At 55.5% G+C, this 8,309-nt stretch overlaps 1 long non-coding RNA gene across 1 annotated transcript; it reads right to left on the reverse strand.

Annotated features, from left to right (window-relative positions):
- Window positions 1-4,878: 4,878 nt before the first annotated feature.
- Window positions 4,879-7,566, reverse strand: LOC310888946. The gene is made up of 2 exons (XR_014576275.1): window positions 7,452-7,566; window positions 4,879-6,694 (listed from the first exon to the last, which is right to left on the reverse strand). It is a non-coding gene; the product is annotated as an uncharacterized lncRNA (long non-coding RNA).
- Window positions 7,567-8,309: the final 743 nt, after the last annotated feature.

An 8,309-nucleotide genomic window follows, 5' to 3' on the forward strand; every position in this document is an offset into this window, starting at 1 on the left:
TCATGCCTCGATTCAAAGAGAGCAGACAAGTGAGCGAGGGCACCCCTGACGGAGGGGGGCTGTGTTGGTGGTCAGGGCCCGGTCCCCCGGGGGGTGGAGAGGAAGGGGGACACGAGACAGCTGCAGCCGGCGGTGCCGGGGCGTCCTGACCCCCCAGCAGGTTCAGCTGTGCCATCTGGGCCAGGATGCTCCGCGAGCAGTGCCATGCTCCTCTCGTCACCGTGTCGTGCATCCCCGGGGGTGACCGGCCGTGCATCCTCTCCCGCTTCAGAGCAAAACACACACGGTGCAAATTGCCATGGAGGTGCAGGGCCTGTGCTGCTCTCCAGAGTGTTTCAAGGGTGGCACTTGTTTTTAAAATGTCGCAAATGTACCCAGACTTGGTCTGGGCTTGCCATGAATTTCCATCACAACGCTGATACACATTTAGAAACTCCCAGAACGCTGCTGGTGGACAAGTGTTATCCTGAACTTCCCCGGGGTTTGGAAAGCCAAACCCAAAGGTAATGTTCTCAACAACTGCTGAAGCCCTGCCAGAGGCATGGACCCAGTACTGGGAGCACAGAGAGTTTCTCCAGGATGTCTGCCAATGACTACATCTTCTAGAGGTTAGGACATGCTCACTTGGGTGCCCAGATTCCCTAGGGAATTTCCGAGCTCTCAAAGGAGCTTGCTGTCTCTTTTCTCTTCTGAGAGCAACAGGAGCTTGTGAATGGGATAAAAACTTTGAAAAAGCGGGACATGCTCTGTGGGAACAGCACCACGGAGACAAAGAAGCTGGACTGAACTCAGCCTGTGACAGTCATGGTGACTGCCATGGTCCTGTTCCTGCCCCAAGGGATGCCACTGAAACCAGAGCCAGGCCCACCGCCAGCATGGCTGGGACCTGGGTGTCCAGGGAGGGATTGATATTTGTTCATCTCGTCATCCAGCTCAGATGCAGGTTTGATGTTGCCACCCATTCCAGCTGGCAGAAGTAAACTGTACTCTGTCTCCAGGTTGCTGTTATATTAATTTTGTGACAAGATTCTTCCAAGGAGGGCAATATAACTCTTCAGGTAACCCAGAAAACCAACAAGCCTTCTCTCACAGGACTGAAGGAAGTGAAGGCCAAGTGTGCCCGGATGTTTTATCTGCACAATACCAGCTGTTGGTGGGAATTATTCATTCAAGAGAGACGTGAGATGAAGATCATTTGGCTGACAGAGTAGTCCCATGGAGGTACCTGCTAGATATGGAGTAGCACCTGACTGGGGGAAGCCAGCTCTAGGTCTGAGGAGGGTTCCTGTGAGGGAGAATTGGATCAGACTTGCTCTGGCAAAGGCATGTGATGGGCAGAGGAGGAGGTGGGAGCTGATCTGCTCCTGAAATGAGTGTTTGGGAAGCTGGTGACAACTCTAAACTCCTGTTGTTGTTACCTGGCTCACCTCTGCGTGGCCATTGGGATGGTTTGCTCTCTCATGTGGTCTGTACAGAGGAGAATAGGGGAGGGAAAATGTTGCCTTTGATCAAGCCAGCAGCATTTCTCAGCAGTGACGTGCTTCGTTTCCCACTCAGGTGAAAAGGAGCCACACTGCGTACATTGCCATGTATCTGTGATACGGCAGAGTCCGTCCTGTCCCCTGCTCTCCTCCCCTCCACTTCTGCAGCACCACACCTTCACAGCCCTGACATCCAGCTCCTCACACGTCCCTTTAGAAACAACCTGGGCAGCAACTCTACAAACATGTGTGACCGAGTTACGTGAGTTTAAGCCTTGGTTCCTAAGGCCACAGAGCTACGGCTGGGCCCGTGCTAGGCCTCACTCCCAATTTTCAGGGAGCCTAAAGACAGGCCTGCCATGAGTCCCCACATCGCTTGTGGCAAGATGAGACTCGGGGACACCATGAGTCCAGCGGTGTGGAGATCCTAAGGCCTCCCAGGGATGTGGCATCACCTGAAGGTGGGGAAGAGGGGTACCAGGCAAGTGTTTATTGGCAAATAATTTGCCAAGAAATGGGATTTCAGGGGAATGAAAACGTTCGCATATCCAGGCCTAATGCAGCAAGCGGTTTTGGCTGGAAGGCGAGTGTGGGAGGGGGATTTTTAAAATATCAAAATATTTCATTTCATGGCAATCTTTCTGAATTATTCTGTTTTCTAAATGCCAAAATATTGTGAATGGACATTTTGAAAGGGAATTTCTGACATTTCATTTCAAACCAGCGTTTTGCATTTAAGTCTTGACCCAGGTTGAAAGATAAGCGGTCAGACACAAGAGCCTAATAACCACAAATTAAAAGCTTATTCAAATTAAAAGCTATTTCAAGCTCAGCAGAATGTTTCAATCTCTGAATTATGCCTTGAAAAAAATATTAAAAAAAAGTCTTTATTGGTTCAACCACAATGATTTCCTCCACATTTTTTTTTTTTTATCTCTGGTTTTGAACTAGAGCTTACATTATTTGCCCAGCTTTCCTGGTAGAAATCTTCATTAGTGGTAAGTGTGCTGTGGCAGGCATAGTCGGAGGAAGCTGAGGTTTGGTTAAGTATCAGCACGGGATGCTTGGCCAGTGGTCAGTCCTGAGAGCTGGTGACCTGGATTCCTTCCCTGACCACGTGTCCGGGTCAACGTGCCCAGCACCTCTGGGATGGTGGAGACAATGGAGCAGAAATGTGGTTGGGGTATCCCATTGTGTTTGGGATAAAAGCGGCTTGAGGTGAAATAAAAACACCCTTGAGCACCTCGGACAGGGTTTCACTCTTATCTCAATAAATTTCACTCTTATCTCAGTACAGCTGGTTACAGTGGGGTTTTGGCTGTGCGCTTCTCCATGACGTTTGCTTGGGTTCAGCTCCACAGGTGGCAACAAGCAGAGTGACACCCAGCAAAGCCCTGGTGGCCACAGCACTTTCGTCATCTAGCTTTAGGAAAGGTTGAGACCAAAGCACCATCATCTTCTATCACTGTCCCACAGACCCCTATGAGAAGCAGCGGAGCTCTCTGTGGGCAGTTTTAGAGGGGGGATCCTAGTGTAAGCAAGAATTTTTTTTACTGATTTGGGAAGGGGCCCTGGTTCTTCTCACAATGGGTGGGTGGGCTGGGGGAAAGCTGCCTGGGTGGGATGAAGGACAGTGCCGGTGCTTTGAGAAGATGCTGTGCCCCGACTGCATCTGCTGTACAAAGGCCAGTTCAGCCTCGAAGGACACGAAGAACAGCCTTCCTCCCCCCTCTTGCTGCCCCCAGCCCCTTGTCCCCACCACCCCATCCTCCCTGCTGGCCATGAATAGAGTTGGCACGGGTGGGCGCAGCCCCAGACGCTGGGGCTGATGGCTCCTGACCTGAATAAGCAGCATAAAGGCACGGAGCAGCCCCATCGCGGCTCCATCCCGACTCATCCTCCCCAGCTGCGGGAGCATCCGCTGCGAGCCCAGACTGGCCATTCCTACCCCATCCTTCAGTGCAGTTTGTCTTTCTCTCCCTCTCTCATCTCCCCCCGCCTCCCTCTCTCTTGCTCTCTCTCTCTCTTTTTTTTATTTAATCTCCTTTTTCGAACATATCATTACAGGAGCAACAAAAAAGATGGGACAATACAGCCATTGATGAGCTGCTCTCGTCCTCCCGTCCCGGTCCCCCCCACTCCCTCCCTTCCCTCCTCTGGTGCGTGCCAACACTCTTTCCACCCGCCCAGGGCTGGAGCCAGCGCCAAACAACCTCTGCTAATAAACAAGAGGAACCAGATAAACCAGGAACACAATAGAGGGATTTGTTGCACTTTAGTGATGGTGGGAACAATGTCAACTCCGTGGCGCAGCTGCATGGACCCCCTCCCATCATCTCCCCCCACTGCCTCGCGCCCCCCGCGCACTCACAGCCCAACACTGTGATTTATGAAAGGCCAGAGGTCACTGTGCATTAAAGGGCTCCTTTCTTGCATCATTTATTAACCCCTCTACAACAAGGGGTGCTCATTGTGGTGGTGGTGGTGGTGGGATGGGGATGGGGAGGGGGCGGAGGAGTCCATCCTGGAGGCACCGTGCATCTCTTGCAGGATGCTGAGATGCAGAGCTAGTACTTAAAACCATTTTCACACCAACCCGGTGTGTATGGGGAAGAGGAAAAGCTTTGGTGAGATGCACTTCGGCTGCAAAATGTGGGCCAGCAAAAGCAACCCGTGCATTCCAGCAGGGCTCTGTTCACATTTCCCATGGGTCGCCACCTACCCAGCCTGTGCTCAACACCGCGCTGGTGAGCTGAGCTCACAGTCAGCCCTGTGGCCGTGCACACACCTAGGGCTGGCCTGAAAGGTTGCCCTGAATAACCCATCGGCCATACAGTGGTCCTGCAGAGACAATCTGGGTGCATCACGGTAGCCCTAGGACACCTTGTGCCACCAGGCGTGAACATACAGGCCACCTGCAATGCAGCCAGGCAGAGAGGAGGTAGGTGGGCCACTCTGAGATCCCCTTCTCAGGCCAGTAGGGATGTGGCCAAAATCTTTTTTGCTGGTTGCCATCACAGGTAGCGTTGTGGTGTCACCACACAGTGCTTTCAAGCCTCCCTGCATGGCCACGAAGCAGCGCGGTGAAATGCAGATGTGCTCATTTGCCGGCCTGGTCTGTCGTTGCAGAAACTGCAGTGCCCACAGTCACTTTGGGAGAGCTGATGTGGTGGCAAAGGGCTCAGCACTGAATTCTGCAGTCCCCTGAGCTATCCCACATCCCCAGATGCACTTATGGGCTCCTTGGAGACCCTCTCTGTGGGCAAGCTTGTTGGGGAGGACAAATCCCAGCTTTCCTGATGGCCCTTGCAGCTTGGTGGAAGGGAGGTGGTGGCGGTGATGGGCTGGGACATCTTTCCCCGCCATGAAACAAACGGGGAACAAGGGACAAAAGGTCTGGAAATGAGCCCCCAAATTAGGAGCTGGCCCTTTGAGAAAGGGTGCGCAGGGCAGAGGGGATGCAGAGGCTGGGGTCCCGCCGCCCGAATGCCGGCTGGTAGCTCTGGTTACCAGCACAAGCGCTCCTGCCCTGGCTTTGGTGCCTCGGCCTGGGGCCGTGCTCCCTCGCTCGCTCTCCCTCACATTCCTCCGGGAGCTGATCAGGGCTTGAATGACACCCCAGATGACTCCTTGCTATTAATTCCTGCGAACAGAATGGGCTCCTTGTTCTCCCAGTCCTACTCTCTGGAGGAATTACAGGGGCCAAGGCAGCGGGCTGAAGCTTTCGCGACTTAACCCTTCCCCTGGCTCCCCGGGAGCCTCCCTGCTGCCAGCGGGCTGGCGGAGCTGAAGATCCCCCCAGAGCCACCTTGGTCCCCACTGAACGAGCCCACCCGAGTCACCCAGCACTGCTACGACCCCTTGGGAGGATCCCCTTTTCTCATCATTCAGCCCAAGAGTACACTATTCCTTTCTCCTCCCCTCCAAGCATCCCTCCTTGGCCACGCAGCCCAAGAGCACCTGGCTCCCTGCACTGTATCACACTGGACGTGGAAGACTCCCCCCAAGAAAAAGAAAAACCCCCTTCCCCCAGCTCCTCGCCCCTTCAGTGCTTGCTTTTTGGGGCGGTCACTTTTTGGAATCGCACCTGGCCTCTCCAGCAGGAGACGAGGGGGTTAACAGCCAGGGAGGCTCTTGCCACCCATCAAAGCAGGTAGCAGACAGACCTGCCCTGCCTCGCTCCTCTTTGATCTTCCCAGCCCCTGGTAAATTGTCCCAGGGACAATGGGGAGGTCTTGTGTGGCATTGGAAGTCCTTCCCGTGCCTGGGGAGCCTTGGGCTATCCAAGACGATGGGTCAGGAGCTGCCCCAGGGTCTTTGTGGTGCTCAGAGGTGCTTGTCACCTTTGCTTTCCAGGAGGGTTCCTGCACCTTCTCTCCAAAGCAGCTGGCACCGTAATCCACTGCTTTAGAGAAAATAACGCTGCTGAGCCAAGTCTCCTGCGTGTCCACAGCAATGCCTGCATGGCCACAGCAGAGCGAAGCAGGTTCCTGCATCCACAGCCCCCTCTGCCTTTCCTGCAGCCACCATGTGCCTCCCGATGCGGTGCCGACGGACCCAGAACGGGTCACGGGCGGCTCTTTGATTTTTCTGAGTGACCCATACCATCTCCTTCCTCCTCGGGCTGCCTTGCTCTTTACTGAGCCTCCTGATGGTGAAAGCAAAGAGTCACCTGGGAGGATCTAGGACCAATACTGGAAGCTTTAGGTGAAACTGATGAGGGTTGATGAAGGCCAGAGCCTGGCTGTGGTTCCTGTGCCCGGCTCCCCGTTGCAAGGACACTTACGAATTGAAGGGCTCTGGTCATGCTGACAGTGGTGGCTGATCAAATTTGGGGTGGCTTTCACGCTTTTGTCCCCTGCAACAGGAGATCACGGCTGCCGTAGCACCAGGGAATGTGGGCTTTAGGGCCTCTCCACTTCTCCTGTTCATGGAAAGTCCTTGAAAATGACCCGAATGCTGGGAGACCGCTGATATCAGATCGGGGAGGATTTCAGAGAGAAAGGCGTGAGGAAGCAGAGGAGACGGGGCTGGCTTCGGGTGCCCTGGCAAACATCAGGCCTGGTCCTGATCTCACACAGCCTCCATAAATCAAGTCCCATGATGTCTCACGAGTGAGGCCATCTGCAGACCCATAGATTTTCTGAGAGTCATGATGAAATGCTTGCCTCTCCCTTTGTTCCTCGCTGCTTTTCCTATCACACTCAGGCGACCTTCAAATAAAAAGAGTAACCGGTTGAAACCTTGCCATTTTTTTTCTGATTCGTTCATGCCTTCCTCTCTGGACGGTTCAGCTGGCCACCTGGCCATCCCTTCGCTGCCAAAACCTTGCCTTCACTGGCCTCCACGTTGTCCCAGGACTGAGCTACATGTCTCCCCAGCTATTCCATGATCATGGTGATGAGACGTGAGAGGGCCCTGCCACATCTCCACACCAAAGGGGACATGCAGCCCTCACCGAGGAGGTCTGATACACTATTGCTGACTGGGGCAGGGGGATTTCCAGCAGGTGCCAAACATCTCCACCATCCTCAGCCTTCCCAGAACCGCCCTGGTCCTCCTCCTTTCTCTTTCTCCCTCCTGGCTGATGGGACTGAGCAAACCCATCTAGCTCTCCCTTAGGGGCTGAGGTCCCCCATTTCCAGCAGAAGAGCTTCCTCCTCCTCCTCCTCCTCGTCCTCCTCACCAGCTGTCTCTTCCCCTCCCCTCCAGCCATGGTGGGACCAAGGAACCTCAGGCCGGTGAGGATACAAGGACGCTCATCCCACGTGGGAGCCGGGGAGGGACGAGGGCTCAGCTTCAGCGCCTCCCCCCGAGCCACGCAAGGTGAAGGGGACCTTCTGCACCCCGTCCCCAGCACGGCCACCCCACACCCGGAGCCAGCCCGTGCCAGCCTGCCTCCCGAGGAGGCGGCAGGGTCAAGACCCCCGCGGCCCCCCGGCCTCGCCCCGCATCTCCCCGCAGGCCCACCTCCGCGGGACGGGGTGCTGCAGCGGGATGGAGCAGCGCCGCCGTCCCCGCTGCTCCCGGCCCGGGTCTCCTCTCCCGTCTTCGGGTCTGAGGCGAGCCGGGCGCTCTGAAAAAGCTTTTTATGTGCGCGCGCGCGTGTGCGTGCATCACATGATGGCCGTTCACCTGTATCCCGAACAAAGGCAGCGCACTGTTTGAGGCCCAAACAAGCGAGCAGGCAAGGGAAGGAGGGGGGTGCCAGGAAAACTGAAGGGGCTGTTGAGAGAGCGGGCGCGCGCGGGAGAAAATCCTTATCAAACTCCCAATTCATGGGTCTCCCTTTCCCTCAGCACACTGCCGGTATTGTTTGCCCGTTGTGTGTGTGTTTTTTTTCTGGTGTCTGCCCTGGCCCCCCCCCCGCCCCCCCAAGGCCCGGCTCTGACGCTGTTTTGCTCTGTGGAAAGGTTTCATGGGGAACCCCTCCCATTTTCCCAGGCGGTCCCGGGACAATACCAGTGCTGTGCCCCCGGGCTGGGCACGGGACAAAAGCTGGCCCTGTCTCGCAGATGGGGAGCTTGCTGGGGTGCAGCCACGCCAGGTCTTTGGGGCACATAGGGGATTCCTCACCTACCCCTAAGAGCAGACATGGTTTGGGGACACCAGAACTTCCCAATGGGCGTCCTCTGGTCTTTTAGGCCCCCTCCAAGCCGATTTGCCTGTCATGTTTCTCCCCACTCCCCTCCTGCAGACACACTCTCCCCTCTTACTCCTCCACTTCCCATGGGTGCAGTGAACGGGGGTCACCTCAGTGGAGGCGGCCTTTGGTGTCCCACCAACGTGGTCCTCCCAGTGAAACCCTACTGAGCAGGGCCCCCTGCT

This window comes from Anser anser (genome assembly GCF_964211835.1).
Source record: "Anser anser genome assembly, chromosome: 1".
Classification (NCBI taxonomy): domain Eukaryota; kingdom Metazoa; phylum Chordata; class Aves; order Anseriformes; family Anatidae; genus Anser; species Anser anser.